General features: G+C 36.4%; 1 long non-coding RNA gene across 1 annotated transcript in view; it reads left to right on the top strand.

Annotated features, from left to right (window-relative positions):
* LOC136835133 (uncharacterized) overlaps positions 1-17,813 on the top strand; it is a 338,270-nt gene that overhangs the window by 313,674 nt on the left and 6,783 nt on the right. Inside the window, exon 6 of the long non-coding RNA XR_010851988.1 lies at positions 16,877-17,033. This is a non-coding gene — a long non-coding RNA (uncharacterized lncRNA). The remainder of the gene's footprint in view (positions 1-16,876; positions 17,034-17,813) is intronic.

Below are 17,813 nucleotides of genomic sequence, written 5' to 3'. Positions count from 1 at the left end.
CTTCTTTTATTCCTTTTTGTGTCTCACTTAAGCTGACGTCAGCATAAAAGCTGATTGTGTTTACTAGGAGGCGACCGTGTGGGAAGACGGCGAAAGGAGGAGAAGGGCCCCGAAGAGGAGCTACCAGGAAATCGGTCTATAGAATTTCTTCGTCGGTCTATCTGCTTCTGATCGTACTATTTCTCATCCGTTACTTTTTTATTGGTTTTGCTTTGCTAATGTGCTTTCGTTTTATGGTAACGGCTGTAGTATACATCGTTTAAACCATCAACGTTCTAGCTTGAAAATGTCTTCGTTGTTTTCTTCAGTCTTTCACTCGGAAGAAACTTGAGAGATTTCGACTCGCCAACAGTTTGCGTTGAATAAAAATCGTATTCATTTTTTCCTCAATCTTGAAGCCTTTTTTAGCCTGTTTTCAGAGCTGATAGTAGAAAATACTTAGATTAATCCTGAACCGCAAACATTATCGATTATTTAAATTATTGTTTATATAAACTTACTAGATCTACGTAGTAGTGAGGTATTAATGTTTATGATGATAACCGATAAAAGATTGCTCTAAATAACGGTATCAAACAGTAGATCATAATCATTGATTCACACTTTCTGGCACAATAAAAAAAATAATTGGTATACAATAAAAGATGAACTTGCAAAAGCTGTATTAACATTAATTAATGCAGATGAGTATGAAAAATCTAGATGGAACGTAAAATCAAGATGAACTAAATTCTTATATTCTATTTATTCTCTTAAATAATTAGTCAGTTGCGAGTTCTGTAGCATGGAGAAACGTTCGCCAAGTCCTTTCCTCATATTGCACAGTTCCTGTCTTTCTCAGCAGTTCGAATGACATTTCCTTCCTATACACATTTAATTCTTATTTGTTTTCTGTGAATATCCTTCAATCCCATGTGGTCATTTTATTTTGAAAGATGCTGAGAGCGAAACAGGGTAATTGGTAATATTAGATTAGTAATTTTTGAATTGTTATAATTGTTCAGTTACTGCAGTTAGCTTCTGCTTGGCAGAAACTTTCCTTATTAGGTTTTTAAGTACGTTAAGTATTTAGGAACCGGAAGTGTCGGGTCAGGTGGAACAGGAGGGAAGGGGGCAATTAATTTAAATGAAAAGGAGGAATATTGATAGTATTAAAATAAAATGGTACATATGTATATTACCGGATGTTCAAAGTATTTACATATATTTTTGTTTTAGCGTTTTTCCATTTGGATAATTCCTCGAGGACGGTCAACACAGTGATTGTTTTCAGTCACATACAACAGCAAACTTGGTGGTCATTCATTGATTGTATTTTTTTCCCCCGTGAATTTATAGGATAAATATTTTGTATCTCATTGTATCCTGTCTGTTGTGGATGTTTTCTGCAAATCCATAGTGAAGACAATGCTTATATTTGACTATGGTAATGATCCATGTTTTGAAGTTGTGATACTTCAACGTTTTTATTAGACTGCTGAAGTATTAGCACAGGCAGAAAACATTTGAGTTGAAAGAGGAAAAAAGGGAGGACCGTGTAATTACGGTACCCGATATTTTTGCATTGTGTATGTTTTATTAACAGAAAGGTTCTGTTGACTTTGGATATTGATTCATTACTTAAAATGTGCGGTTATAAAATCAGAGAGAGAGAGATAAAAGTATGCCAGCGATTGTGTCAAAATGAGCCATTAGACGCAGTGAGGGAATTTTCGCCTTTCTTGCTCGTTATTTCCGAGAAAGCAGCAAACTTTAAATTGAATCATTGGTTTGTTGTTATGCTTGAACTGTTGGCAACGAGAAAGATATTGAAATCATTTGATATTAAGATACTGATTATCTGATTATCTGACACAGTTCAGAACGGTCTCGTGGCTTAACCCAACAAATGGATTCGACTGCAAATCAAAGAAACATCTTTCAGTAATATAAAAAATAAAATGAACAAAACAGATCGCTCTAAACTTCAGTGCGTAGTCTTGACATACCTGAACTACATCAAAATTCAGTGACAGGACTTTGTTTTTCGAATTCATTCGTCCTCTGTTTCGGGGCCCCCGTATATGCAGCAAGCTTAGGAAATGTATCTGCTACTCCACATCATCTTTAATTCATTGTAACTGCAAAACGGACATATTGTAGCGTAAAATTCTTTCCTTCTCTCAGACAGTTTTATTTATTTTTTATTTATTTATTTATTCATGTGTTTGGTTTACATTATATTGCCAAAGCTTTGCCAATTGATTCAAAATGCTTCCATCACTGATGTTTTATTGTCAAACATCATAGATTGATTAGGAACCGATCTTATTCAGATAATGAGTACTATATTTTTTCCTTATATCTTTTTTATATCTGTGGGTAAATGGCCACTTTTTTAACTTATACGGTTTGTTGTTAATTATGTCATTGGCTTTTGAGAACAGGTAATGACGATATTAATATAAATAACAAGTGATGATATCATGTGGTAATTTTGTATGGATTAAGAAAGATAGTGTTAACCTTTACTCCTTATTTATATCTTGGAACGCGTAGTTAATCTATGGCGTTTTAAGGTATTTATGTATTTAGGTTGTAATTATTTATCTTGATATTTCAAATGTCATTTCCTCTGCATTGAGTTAGCATTATGAGAATAACGCCGCTTCTCGCCTTTTATCTTTCCCGCATCTACCCCGTAATTGCCATATATTTACGATTTTCCCTTTCATTATTTACTCATGTGACCACACCTCGGTCCTAGAAAAAAAAAAAAAAACACAAATCCTTATCCTCTGTCGCCCACAACCTTTCAGGGAGATTTCTTTTGTATATTTTACTTACAGTTTTTGCTTTTCTTACAATTTTTTTTAACCAAGGGATAACAAGCAATTAACGTCTCAGGTTCGGGCCTCACACCACGGAAAGTTTGTATTACTTTTTTTTTTATCTTTTCCTTTTCTTTTCTTTTTCCTGTATCTTGTTGGTGTGTGTAAGATTTCCTCATCCTTCTACCCCTCCACCCTCCGCAGGTTATTGTAAAAAACGGTATATAGCAGGGCGGGGGTGGAGGTAGGAGGTGGGGTGGGGGTGATGGTTTGGCAGAAGGGAGGAGCTATGGGAATGGATTATAGACCCTGGGAAAATAACTGGAGAGATAAGACCTTCAATCTTTCGGAAATCCATAGAATGCGCTTGAGCTCAGGCGGAGAATAAAACAGGAAATTTACATTAAAAAAAAAAAAACCTGACCACTAGATTTATGTAATTATACTGAATAGCGCTTTTTAATATTTTCTATTCTTTTATATACCAGTTGAATAATTTCGCTTTTTTCCTCCACCTTCATTGTCAAAAAAATAAGCCGTAGGAATACATTCGCATATCGCGGTTTTCACCGTGATATTCCCAATGACATTGTAGGTGTATTGTGCGCTAGTTGTTTACTTATTTTGATATTAGATTCTAAATAACCGGCGTTCGCATTTCTCCGTAGTAAACGTTCCTGCAATTTATTTACAGCTTATAATCGTTCTCATGTAAGGTATTCAAGACTGATTTACAGTTCGTAAGGAAGATGAAAATAAATTTTATTTTGAGGATTTCAAGATTAACTGGTGTCGCTCAATGTTGGACTTCAGAAGGATTTATTGAAATACATAACTCACTGTTATTTATTTTCCTTCATGGATACACTCCTGTTTAGGACGTTTCATGCCTTATTATTTAGCAACCTGTACGTTATTGGAGAAGGTGTTACATGATTATACCGAAGAAAGTTCTGTAAGATGCGGAGGCTATTCGGTCCAGGGTGTGGTTAAATATTTTTCTAGATTCATGTTTATATGCATATACAATATATGTATGTGTGTGTATATATATATATATATATATATATATATATATATATAGCATATATATATATATATATATATATATATATATATATATATATAATATATATATATATATATATATATATATATATATATATATATATATATATATATATATATAATATATATATATATATATATATATATATATATATATATATATATATATATATATATATATATATATATAGATAGAGAGAGAGAGAGAGAGAGAGAGAGAGAGAGAGAGAGAGAGAGAGAGAGAGAGAGAGAGAGAGAAGTAGCTTTTATTTTATAGTTTTTATAATATGTAAAACTGGATTTCATTTGCTATGTCAAGTCACGTCACGTAGAAGAACTAAGGAGAGAGAGAGAGACTAGAGAGAGAGAGAGAGAGAGAGAGAGAGAGAGAGAGAGAGAGAGACTACATACGTACACTGATTGTTGGGCCAAAGCGATCCAATAAATTACTCCACCTGAATTACTCTTAAAACCTTAGGCACACAACAGGCAATCCCCGGACGATAAATCGCGACCCTTGTATTTCCAACTCGGAATTTTGACCAAACATTTGTGGTCCCATAAAATATTGGCGTTTGTCCGGCCTGACGTTCTTTCAGTAGGGTCCTGGACCCCTTTTATTCGGATCGAGGAGGACCACTTCCTCGGTCCTCAGCGTGCGTTGGTGGGAACCAGAGAATGATTGCTCGGAGATTTCTGTGCCAAGTGAAATTTTCATTGTCATTTCCTTCAGTTTTATTTTTATTCTTGTTATCAAGAAACTTTCACTCTTTGTGTAGAGTGTTAGAGTTGATCACAAGATGGTGAAATAGTCTAGATAATATTTTGATAGTATTTGTATATTATCACGTTCTGACAAATGCAGTGGACAGAAAGACCCCTCATGTGTACATTTTTTAAGCATATTATAACTGTGCGAAATTTTTCAGCTTTCGAGGCCCACTGCGCCCCTCTAAGAAGTTTTTGGATTTGTAATCATAGAGTTGATTGTAAGACATTAACAATTTTTCGCATTAGTTTTTTAATGTCTACAATATAAATACTATTTTTCTCGATTTAACGTGAATTTTTCGTTTTGTAGTTTTTTTTTTTTTTTACTGAGCAGATATTTAAGTATGGCAGCGCTTTATATAGCTTTCTTTTCGGGGTTCTAATACAGAGTCACAGTCACTCATTAAAATTGGTGAAAGATTCCTCATGAATATGTCAACATCCTTCTTGAAAATTATTTGAAATGGATTTTTGTGCATCTATGTTCAGGTTACAGACCATGTCTTAATAACTGCAGATTTCGTTGACTTTGAACTTATCTTTACTATTTTCTTGTGTTAATTTTACAGTTGCTCTTTTCACCTTATGCTGCGTTATATTTGATCACGGTATTCTGTTCTAATTTATAACTTGCTCATTTTTCTTTGCTCTTTTATTTATATGTGAGATAAAAGGAACAGTTGAATTGTTTACTTAAAATGAATTTACTAATCTTTAAGTTCCACAAGATTTTTCTCTTATGCAGACACCTCCATCTCATAATTTTGATAATAAGAGTTAACGTTATTCTTATGTTATTCCTACTTAGTCATCCATTTTCCATGCGTCTCCAGAGTTTAATGAAGCCATGAGTTTACTACTTTAAAGATATTATGAAAATAAAGACTGTTTGTTTAATTCCGTAACATAAGAGACAGTGGATACAATTTATTCCTGCCACGTCTGACATCAGCGTATCTGGAGAGGTAACTTTTCTTCAAGATAATTTTATTAGGAAATCTGGTGTACAGGTTTTGATAATGCATGTATCTCACTTGAACACACCAGAAGCATTATTGTTGCATTATTTTTCTAAGAATATTTAAATTATTTTTTATGTATATATTTGTGTTACTATTTGTCGGTTACAATCACTACCATTCCGGAAACATTCCATTTGTTATGATTTCGTTGTAAAAAGTTCAAATGTTTGTCTTTCTCATCGGTAAGATATTTACGTATACGAAGACCATTTCTTGTTTGGAAAATTTCAAGCAAAGAGTCCGTGAACACCTGCACCCCAGGAGACCATTATTGTCCATAGATCTCAGTAATTGAAGGCATATCTTCGCCAGTTTGTCGGTGAAATCAAAGTACGAAACCTTTTTGTCACACGACACACTAATGGATGCAGCGCATTTAGCGAGGGCGAGAGATGCTGGCGATAGAATTCCTGCACCAAGTGATAGAGAAGAAGATCGTCTATGGGATGAGAAACGCCGGAAAGGGAAATTCACGACAGTTTTATGAAGGATAGTGAATGGGAGGAAAGATAAGAAAAAGAGGCTAAGAAATAAAAAAAAAATTGAGGAGAGACCCCAGGCGGTAAATTCATTAAGACGTCGGCCGCTTAACCCTGAATGGGAGAGGAAATGATCGGCCAATTGGAAAACGACCAAAGAAAACGGAAGGCTGCGACAACTCCGACCTAACCACAATGGGGTGGCGGTGCGACAAAAGGATCGAATCTGGGAGGACAAGGAGAGAAAGAGGAAGAAAGAAGAAAGGAACCGTGATGACTCAAGGAATGGCAGAGAAAGAGAACATCGAATTGGGTTGTAAAAGGGAACGAGTTAACGCGAGCGAACCACGGGGACAAATTCTCACGTTCCTTCTGGTGCTTTATTGAGACGTGCACGGGAAATCTAACGAAGACTCTCGAGCTCTATCAGCAGCCTTAGCTAGGTTTGTAACTGGGTTATTGTCATTTATCTTTTACGAAGTGCCCAAATTATTGAAAGGCTTGGTGTTGAAATTTCATAATCTCAGTAAGTAGTTATGGAGTAGAACTTAACGTGCGGCAGTGAGAAAGTTTACCAGGGAACCACTGAACCAAGACTTCAAGAAAATAGAATCTCTCTTCTTTAGGTCTTGCACTGGACAGTGCTAGACTTCGTTTTCCTTCAGAAAAATGTCTAAAACATTATGAACAGTAAAATTAGGTCAACTAAATTGTTGTACTTAAGATTCTACTAAACTTTATTTGAATTCAGAGAATTGTTATGAGCCGTAAAAGTGAGCATTAACAATTCTGAATCCGTCTGAAGTGGGTGGGATGGAGAGGTGTTTGACTGAGATAAGAAAAAATAAATGAATCCTCTCGGAAAATATTGAAAACTGTGAAAGATTAGCAGGAGAACTGTCTGCTGGCTGCAGCATAGCTTAATTAAAGGATTTCTAATCAGGAACTTTTTTTGTACCAGTTAACTGAACTATACTGACACTGTTGGTAAAATCCTCAAGTCAGACGATGCAAATAGCATTATGCGAGCTTCGACTTATGAGCTCTCGTTATAACGAAAGATGACAGATGACATAAGGAATGGAACCCGTAGGGGGTTAATGCCGTCAGTGCACCTCATGCGGTGCACTGTAGGCATTGCTTAAGGTTCTTTGCAGCGTGCCTTCGGCCCCTAGCTGCAACCCCTTTCGTTCCTTTTACTGTACCTCCTTTCATATTCTCTTTCTTCCATCTTACTTTCCACCCTCTCGTAACAACTGATTTATAGTGCAACTGCGCGGTTTTCCTCCTGTTGCACCTTTAAAACCTTTACTGTCAATTTTCGTTTTAGCGCTGAATGACCTCATAGGTCCCAGTGCTTGGCCTTTGGCCTAAAGTTTGGATTCAGTTCAATTGAATTCAATTCAGTTAGGAATGGAATGAAATTTCGAAATAGATTATAACAACGTATGTTTATTGAATACGATGAAATCACTAACGCCAATGCAAGCTATCGGAGAAAGTAGTGAAGTGACTGATTCATACAGCAGAAGCACTTTATATAGATATTAATTCGTCAAAAGTAAGAATAAGAAAGAAATGTCATATAATTAATAGTGTTATACCTTGCAAACGTAAATTTGTTCACTTTGTTAAGGTAGTGATCCAGCAGATTTTGTAGTTTTTTTTCGATTTTTCTCAAAAGGCAGTAAAATTACGTTGAAACCTGTGCACTCAAAGAAAATGATACAGGACGAACAGGCCGTAACCAGATTTAGACGCTGTTAAAGAACAGTTGCAATGTAAAACGAACACCTATTAAAAGAACTGGTATGAATCTAAAAAGTAAAAATTCAAGTGAAGCCAAGGGCATAGCCAGCCGACTCACTGTACTCATATTTAATTAAACTGGCATAGTAGAATAGAATAGAATATTGAATTTTGTCCAAAGGCCAGGCACTGGGACCTGTGAGGTCAGTCAGCGTTGAAAAGGAAATTGAAAGTAGAAAGGTTTGAAAGGTGTAACAGGAGGAAAATCTCGCAGTTGCTTTATGAAATAATTGTTAGGAGAGGGTGGATAGCAAGATGGAAGAAAGAGAATATAAATGAAAGAGGTTGCAGCTAGGGGCCGAAAGGACGCTGCAAAGAACCTTAAGTAATGCCTACAGTGCACCGCGTGATGTGTACTGACGGCACTACGGGGTAACTGGCATAATGGATAGCTCTGCAGTTGAAAGCATTGTCCCTGCTAGTTGGAAATTTGCCGTTTTTCGTCGACTAAAGCAAAGGGGTAACGGTGATTATATGAACTACCGACCTGTTTCGTTATTGTCAGTCCTATCAGCAAATCAGCTACATAAATATCTAATACCGGATCATTTTATTTATATAAAAAATTTAGAAATGGCGTATCCTCAAAAAGTACTTTAATTGACTGAACAACTTGACAGAAATATTGACGAAGCGAAATCTCGTTGTTGACATTTTGTAATCCTTCTGAAGATTTTAACAGCATTCCCTTTTCGACATTAACAAAAATGATGAAAACTTTATAGATTCGTATACATAACAAAGAGCATAGTAGTGAAAAAACAACCATAAATCCAGTCGTGGACTGAGTACCAGATACTGGATAAAAGGTTCTTCGGGCATTAGCCACAGTATCCATCGTCAGCTTTTTACTAAAAGAGAAGGTATGAGTAAATTAGAAGCAGGGAAAGTGATAGACTACGGTGTATAGGGGGTCAAAAGTGCAAATAAATATTTGAAATTTTAATTCTCTGTCATAATACCTGCTTCGGATACCCCGAAGGAGTCACAGCAGGAATGAGAATTTTGATAAGAAGCAACAAATCATCCTTTTTCATTTTTCAGTTTGTAACATCAGTGGTTTACGATAATGACTTCTTCGCCTAGATTTAGTCTCCTAACTTGGACAACCTATCTCACCGTTTACAACTAAAGATTAATTCATTTTCAGTTTTGAGGAAATTTACATATTTAGATATGGCTTACACTTACTGAAAATTTCGTTGCACATATAATAAATCCATTATTAATGCAAGCAGTTTTTAAAATTTTAATTGTTTCGATATTTTTCTCGTTGATATTTTACTTCTGGCTTAAACGATTATTTTGATTATTTTTTGATGGTCGCTTTCCTGCCCGTCTGTGACCTATGGGATAATGATTATTCCCTGGTGAGCCGCGTAGTGTAGCCTTACAGGTGATCTGTCAATAGGCCCTGTTCTCAATTAACATCTCAATTTGACCTATTTTGACCTGGCTTGACCCCGGCACGAGTTACCTGCAGAGATGAATACCAACTACATGGCATTTTCCAGATTTAAGACCTGGGGAGTTTGTTGTAAACAACAGGTCGAAATAACAAATTTTCTCTCACGTTATTTGTTTTTTGTTTTTCTAGGAATTAAGTCGTTTGTAATGAAGAAAATTATGATTTTAACCCTGTTTCAGATATATTGTATATATTAAAGAGGCACATCATGAATATTTTAATGTGCCTCAATATCATGTTCAGTCCAGACGCGACACTTTACGATATATTTACTGTTAAAGTGCCTTCACCTTTGGGTGAGGGCTGGGAGCGGTGGGAGGGGGGAGGGGGAGGTGGTTGGCGGTTGGGGGACAGGTAATGGCCCTGAAGGATGCCACGTTGGGTAGCTCCGACATCATTTTTGTGTATTAACATCTCCCAGGGAGACACGACGGTCGTATTGACGACTGCTGTGGGGGTTTTGTCTACCCCTCCCCCTTTATTCTTTCTAATCCCTCTTATACATATCTGTTACTTACAAGCCTCCCCCCCTTCCCCAACTCCCTCTCATCATACCCCCCTGGATACCCATCTTCTCCTCATTGTTCCCAAGGTCCACGGAGATTTCCATCTGGGCTTTGCTTTTTTTTTTTTCCCCACCACCTGTCCGCGAGGATGTCCTCTTGTTCTCACTGATGTCTCTCTTTTGTTTACGCGGTCTTTCCTCCGCTTACTCTCCCAATTATCTCTATTTTGTTGTGATGGCTTTATGTTTCTTTTCTTTTTTTCTCATGCAGATACTTGCGCGTGTTCTCGTTTAATTTTTTGTTAGGGTTTTTGAATATGCTAACGGGTTAGATTCTAATGGGTTATATTATATGGCTGACTGTATACATTAGTTGTCACTTTGATATGTACTTATGAAAAGCTTTTTTTAAGCAACTCATCTTCCCGAATTTTAGTTATATATACAGTATATATATATATATGTTTGTGTGTGTATGTTTAGACATAGAATATAGACATATGTATATATATATATATATATATATATATATATATATATATATATATATATATATATATATGTATATATATATATATATATATATATATATATATATATAATGTAATGTAACACGTTTATGACGACATCATTCCGCTTGGTTTGATCGGAGACCCATATGATTGCGCCCTTATGGTGTCTGCTCTGGGGAATTGAGCTAATTGCCTGAAAGTTTGTTGACGTACTGAAAAATTCTGCTCCCTGCGCCTACGTTTCACTTTCATGCCTCGTGTTTTTCTTTTGGATATTTTTTACTTTTCGTTGATGATTTCTACTGATTTGGATAGTTCTTTGCCTCAGCTGTGTACTATTTCAGTTATATATCTCTTGTTTGCTTTAAGAAACATCGCCTTATTTAACAAATTAAGCTTATTTAATGATGAGAAACTTCGAGAAATTGATCTTTGGTAAATGTTTTTTCCTTCTTCTTTTTAGGTTCTTCTGCACTAAACGACTATTTTTTTTAGTTTTCTGTAAAAGAAAACTATTGAGATGGCTTTGTCTGTCCGTCCGCACTTTTTCTGTCCGCCCTCAGGTCTTAAAAACTATTGAGGCTAGAGGGCTGCAAGTTGGTATGTTGATCATCCACCCTCCAATCATCAAACATACCAAATTGCCGCCCTTTAGCCTCAGTAGTTTTTATTTTTATTTAAGATTAAAGTTAGCCATAATCGTGCGTCTGGCAACGATATAGGACAGGCCACCACCGGGCGGTGGTTTAAGTTTCATGGGCCGCGGATAATACAGCATTATACCGAGACCTCCGAAAGATAGATCTATATAGTTTCGGTGGCCTTGATTATACGATGTACATAAAACTTGATTGCACCGAAGAAACTTCTGTGAATTTTTTACTGGTTTTCATTTAATTGGCTTGAGTAATTATTTACTTCATATGCCATATTCATCTTTAGTAATAAATAGGTATCGTGTGCTTACTTCCCACACGCCCTAAAAATAAATGCTAACATACATTAATATACTCGAGTGTTGGTTCACATAATTTGACCAAAATTTAGATAAACTGCTTTGAAATTTCCAGCTTGTAAGATAATTGGACAGATTTTAGCTCTTTGTCATGTTATTGATATAAGCGAAATGCATACTTTAGGTCCACGAAACATCACCAGTCAATGTATTAAAGTGAGAGTTGTTTATTGTATGGAACAAAATATGTGTTATTCATTTATAATTATAAAAATTGCGTAATTCATAATTTTTTCTGATATCAAAAATTTACCTATTCATAAATGAACAGCGAAAATTTGCTGATTATTGTTTTACAATTGAATCAAAACGATCGTTTTTAAGTTGATTAATGCTTAGATGCGCAATATTGTTTGGAATCTTAGTGCATATCTGCGTGCTCTTGCTTCTTAACTTTGTGCATAGCTGTGCATTCGTGCCTCTAAGCTGTGTGCTTAGCTGTGTATTGGTGCTTCTAAACCTAGTGCTTAATTATACTATCCTCCGAAAATAGTGCTTTGCTGCCCATTCTTGCATAGCAACGTTTCCGTGTTTCTAAACCTTGTTCTTGGTTGCACATTCTTGTTTCTGAACGAGGTGTTTTTGCATATAAACTGTCACTAGTTTCAGAATACTTTCTCCTTTCATCAGTTGACCTTGTGCAGTATCTGTGTTGTGTCCAGTCTGTTTGTACATTTTGGGTATTATAAATAAAAAGGACATTTATCACTCTGTGTGCTTTGAACTTTTGCTGTATGACTAAATCGATGACGAATTTAACGAGTGAATTATTGAAAATGTAAACTGTAGTTCATGGAAACTTAAAATCTGAATACTCGTCTATATTGCTTACTCAGGACTATATATATATATATATATATATATATATATATATATATATATATATATATATATATATATATATATATATATATATATTTTATATTTAATAAAACTTACAGCAGTCCTGTTTGCCTTTCACCTTTAAATTAAGGAACCGAACTTTAACGTGTCTGTATATTTACACTTTTCTACGTTTACGTTCCATTCCTTACAGTCGACGAGTTGTATGTAGGCCCTTTTTTGCCGTGTCGATCGTCTCTTCATATTAAAAAGCCATGGTGAGATGCCAGGGAAAACCATTCACTCACTTCGCATAAACAAACCAGTACTTGAACCGGTCCAGCCAGTGTGAGTTCTGCAGCTTCTGAGATAAAAAAAAAAAAAGAAAAAACACTTGCCAGTGTCAGAAAAACGTACATGTAACAGTCGACAAGAGCGACAGTAGGAGAGCCAAATGTATGATGGTTTGTGGTGGTGTTCGGGGAATGGGGAGGGAGAGAGGAAGGGAGAGAGGTTGGGTGAAGGAGAGGGACATTGAAAAAGTGTTATGGATGGGAGGGGGAGAAGGGCGATTCTTAGCGCACACACATTAACCAAAGAATGGGAGTTTGACTCTCCATTCCTCGTCCAAAGAGCGAGTCACGCGGGACGAATCGAAGTCTGACCAATCAAAATATTTCCCCAAGTGTCACCTACCGCAGCGATGGTGGCGCCGCCCTAGTGGACAAAGACACCAGTAATGGATCCGTTCCACCCTCTGGGAGGAACAGCCTCGTTTGTGCCGTACGAACTCATTAATATCGCGCTTGATATCTCGTGAATGAGTGCGCATTCGCCTGTGATAGAGCCGTTTCCTCGAGTCTCCTTCGCATAAGAAGACACCTTCTTCTGCCTAATAAAGATATCAGAATTCTCCTATTTAACACACCCTGCTCTCCAACGTCCCTGTTACATCCTCCTTCTCTGTGCATCTAAGTCTTCCTCCTCCTCCTCCTCCTCTTCTTCTTTTTTTCACACCTTTTAAATCAGATACGAAATCCCTGCCTGGAAAAATCCCCAGCCGATTCGTTCCAGCCGCTATATTTCATTTCAGCGCAACTTTGTGCTGTAAGCGGGGCCGTCCGGTCTGTCGCTCGCCTAGTTGGCCATTTGGAGCCGTTTAATATATGTATGAGTTTGGTACGGACGACCACCCCGAAGGGACTATTTTTCATGCCACTCCAGAAAAGTTGACCTCATGTGAAACTACCCCGAGGGGGAAAGAGAAAGGGTAGGGGAGAAGTGCTTGTGGATGGGGCTCAGATGTTGCAGTTGTCCAAAGAATCTTTTGAAAGTTCTGTACTTGATCACGAAGTTTGTTGTGCTGCATCTTATCTGTGATATATACGATAGTTGATGATTGCTTTGATAACATGGCTTTTGAGATTTGAAATTTCGTCGATATCCTGGATATTGTAGACACAATATTCAAAGCTCTGGAACAGTAGCTGAAACCATTTAACTTTTCTATTTTACATCTGTATCAGCCTTGACATGCTCACCTGTTGAGCATTTTACCCGACTCTCAGTTTATTCCCCCCGCCTCCCCACACACCCCCTCCTCCCTCCGTCATCCGTTTATTTATACAAAGTAAGCTGCCTAAGATACAATGCGAGTGCTCATTCAATGGCACATGAATTACAGCTTATGGCGATCACGACATGACTGTGAGAGTACCTAACTGTGTAGGTAGGTGTTGACACTGATGCTACTCCCACCTTTTCTCGTTAGCTCCGTGCGATGCAAGAATCTTCGAGGTGTGAGGTCTTGAGCTGGGCAAGTCTTTCAAGGATTGAAATTCTTTATAAGAATTTAGGCAAGGTTTTGTCATCCAAGGAGAAATTTAAAAGACGACTCTCACACACAGAAAGAGAGAGAGAGAGAATATTTTTAGATACTTGTATGTTCGATAATCTTTTGTATGTCAGAGCTCTAGGCTTCCCTTTCGTAACAAATTTGATGTGCGACTGACGCTGAAACAAATTTATTCATTAGCTCATTCTAGTGCGCTCTCTCCCTCTCTCTCTCTTCAAACCCTTAACCGTATGCAGTGGTGATTTCCCGGGAAAACTGTTACGAACCGGAATAGAAAATTTACTTAAAATAATATGGTCAGTTTATGTGTATATATACCCGTATACACTTGTTTTTCCCTCTCTTTTCTTTAGAAAATTTACCTTATGTGTTGTCCTTTAAGATTCACTCATGGCAGATCATGACCTTTTTGGCATATTTGCTCTCGTCTTTATACAAATTTCCTCTTTTCATTTGCAAGATCTCATAGTGAGTAACAATTGAACGTTAATCATTAAAAATGTTTACTACGGAAGGAAGGCTGAGGTCTCCAGAGCAGTTTCAGCTAATTTTTGTTCTTAGTAAAGACATCGAACTCGAGACTGGTCATAATTGATTAACCTTTTTAGTGAAAGCTTCTAACTTAGTGCAAGTACAAAGGAATTGATTGTGTGGAGCAATGTTGATCAAGCAATTACAAAGGAATTGATTTTAGGGAGCAGTGATGATCAAGAACAGTTACAGTGCAATTGCCTAATATGAAAGTTTTGATTCAAGAACAAATACATTGTGGATTCGTTTCATGTGAAGGCTTAAAACTCAAAGGCAGCTAGTTTGGATAAGCTCTTAGAGAAGATTTTGAACTCGAGAGTACCTACTGTGAAGTTTTCAAACTCGGGGCAGTTACAGTAGTTTTGAACTTGGAGCAACTGCAGTGGATTGGTCTAATGAAGGCTTTGAACTTAAAAGCACATAAAGGATTGGTTTCTAGTGAGGACGTTGAACGGGAGCAGCCACAGTGATTTTTCGTTTTCTGTAAAAGAAAACTATTGTGCCGGCCTTGTCTGTCCGTCCGTCCTCAGATCTTAAAAACTACTGAGGCTAGAGGGCTGCAAATTGGTATGTTGCTCATCCACTCTCCAATCATCATACATACTAAATTGCAGCCCTCTAGTCTCAGTAGTTTTTATTTTATTTAAGGTTAAAGTTAGCCTTAATTGTGAATCTGGCAACGATATAGGACAGGCCATCACCGGGCCGTGGTTAAAGATTTATGGGCCGCACCTCATACAGCATTATACTGAGACCACCAAAAGATAGGTCTGTTTTCGGTGGCCTTGATTATACACTGTACAGAAAACTCGATTGCGCTGAAGAAACTTCCGCGCATTTTTTACGTATTTTAGTGAAGACTTCGACCTCAAGATGTGCTACATTATATTGGTTTTAAGATAAGGCTTTGAATTCGAGAGTTTCCACTGTAGATTGATTGATTTCTTATGAAGTCTACGATTATAGAGCTGCTACAGGAAACTGGTTTTAATAGAATTCTTTGAACTCAAGATTCGTTTCAAGAGAAATCTGCGAACTCTAGGGCAGCTAATGTGGATTGTTTTCTTGAAGGCGTCAAACCAAGGTCAAATACAGTGGACTGCTTTCTAGTGGAGGCTTTGGACTTAACAAAATTTACTGTGGAGTGTTTTCTACAGGAGGCTTCGAACCCAGTGGAAGCTACTTTGGCTGGCTAGTTCTTTAGAGAGGGCTTCGAACCCAAGAGTAGCTGTAGTGGAGTGATTTTAGAGGAGGCCTGGACTCTGGGCCAGCTACAGTTTATTGGTTTCTAGACAAAATTTCATACTCAAGAGCAGTTGTGCAAGGAATCTATTTTTTTTTTTAAGGCTTCGCCGTCAATGGCGCCTACAGGATCTTTCTTAATAGATCATTTGCTTTTGAAAGTTTCTTAGTACTGTAATTGCAAATGCCAAATGCGTCTCGTCAGCAGTGCAAATATATTGTTAACAAATGCGATTGTAACTGGTAAGACAGAATTTTTTTATTCACCATTAGCAAACACCATCCTTCAAGTCTCAAAGGCACTATCTTTTCATATTTTTGTCTTTGCAGAAATCTTCATGTGCAGAGTTGCACTGACAAGCGTAATATTTCCCTTTTATATTAGGGTCTCAAAGATATTCATTATTGTTCTTGTTATCCCCAATGCATTAAACATAACTATGCATAAATCGATAAAAAAGGAAACCGTGTAACTATTCTGTGATTCTTTAGTGATAAGCAGTAACATAAACTTCAGTTATTCTGTGCTAGTGTCTATTTTTCGCAATTTTTACTATTAATCTGATGACCGGAAGACCCTCCGATTTTGCATATTCTTTTTTTATTTTATTTTATTCGGTTAACTTTTGTGGCAATAGGGTCAGGAAGCGTGCGACGCCATGCCTTGTGCAGTACAAATCCATCCATAATTGGGAGGTTCATTGCTCCTGAAATCATTACTCTTACTCTTAGTGGAAAACTGCTGATATATATATATATATATATATATATATATATATATATATATATATATATATATATATATATATATATATATATATATATATATATATATATATAATATTATAATCCATCTGACTGAGAAATTTTCATTTATGGATATTATGATTTTTTTAAACAAAACTTATTTTGCATTTTTCACTCAACTTTCACTTTTGAATTGCTTCAATTTTTGTTTTCGTTGCAGATTTGCATCATTCAGTGCCACCGAATTGAATCGTTTCGAATTTTTACTCTGGTAGAAGAGCTTCGGACTAAAGAGCGTATGCAATAGATTTATTTATATTGGAAGCACCGTACTCAAAATTATCCAAATAGGTTCACGTAGTGGACCGTATGTTAAGGTAAGTTTTTCTACCGTATGTTAAGATAAGTCTTTTAACAGATGGAAATACTGAATGTGTTTCGTGTACTTTACAAAGTATTATGAACGAATACATTTTTAAACTTTGAGAGAGTCACATACATTTAAATTACCAGACAACCAACCCTAACCCTCAAGCCATGTTTAAGGATCTCTCTCTCTCTCTCTCTCTCTCTCTCTCTCTCTCTCTCTCTCTCTCTCTCTCTCTCTCTCTCTCTCTCTCTCTCACCTGAGAAAACCTACGTTATAATTCTTGATACTCGAATGCATATAACATATTATTATTATTATTATTATTATTATTATTATTATTATTATTATTATTATTCAGAAGATGAACATTACTCATGCTTCCAAAGAATATGGTGTTCATTTCAAAGAAGTAACAGAATGTAATAGGAAATACAGAAAGAAGAGATCAGTTATTGGAAGACATAAACCTCTGACCTGTATATGTATATACATTCACACGTACACGTGGCGTCCCCATAACTAACTATATTATCGCTCACAAATATTTAAAGGTCGTTGTTAATTGGGCTTACTGACGAGGTCCATATAAACATTCAATATACAGTTTTCATCAGATTTTTTTCCCAAATTATTCTTGACTCATTTTGCTTCAAGAGTGTCGTGTTCTATGAGTAATTCTGAAGCACCGTTTTCATTTTTTTCTTTTTTTTATTTAACAAGAATGATCTAATTCTTTGATCTCATGCTTGTAGTGCTCGTTAGTGTTTTCATTTTTAGGCCAGAAAGT

This window comes from Macrobrachium rosenbergii, chromosome 55 (genome assembly GCF_040412425.1).
Source record: "Macrobrachium rosenbergii isolate ZJJX-2024 chromosome 55, ASM4041242v1, whole genome shotgun sequence".
Lineage (NCBI taxonomy): Eukaryota > Metazoa > Arthropoda > Malacostraca > Decapoda > Palaemonidae > Macrobrachium > Macrobrachium rosenbergii.
Note: the sequence above shows the minus strand (reverse complement) of the source record. Positions and strands in the feature narration are given on the sequence as shown.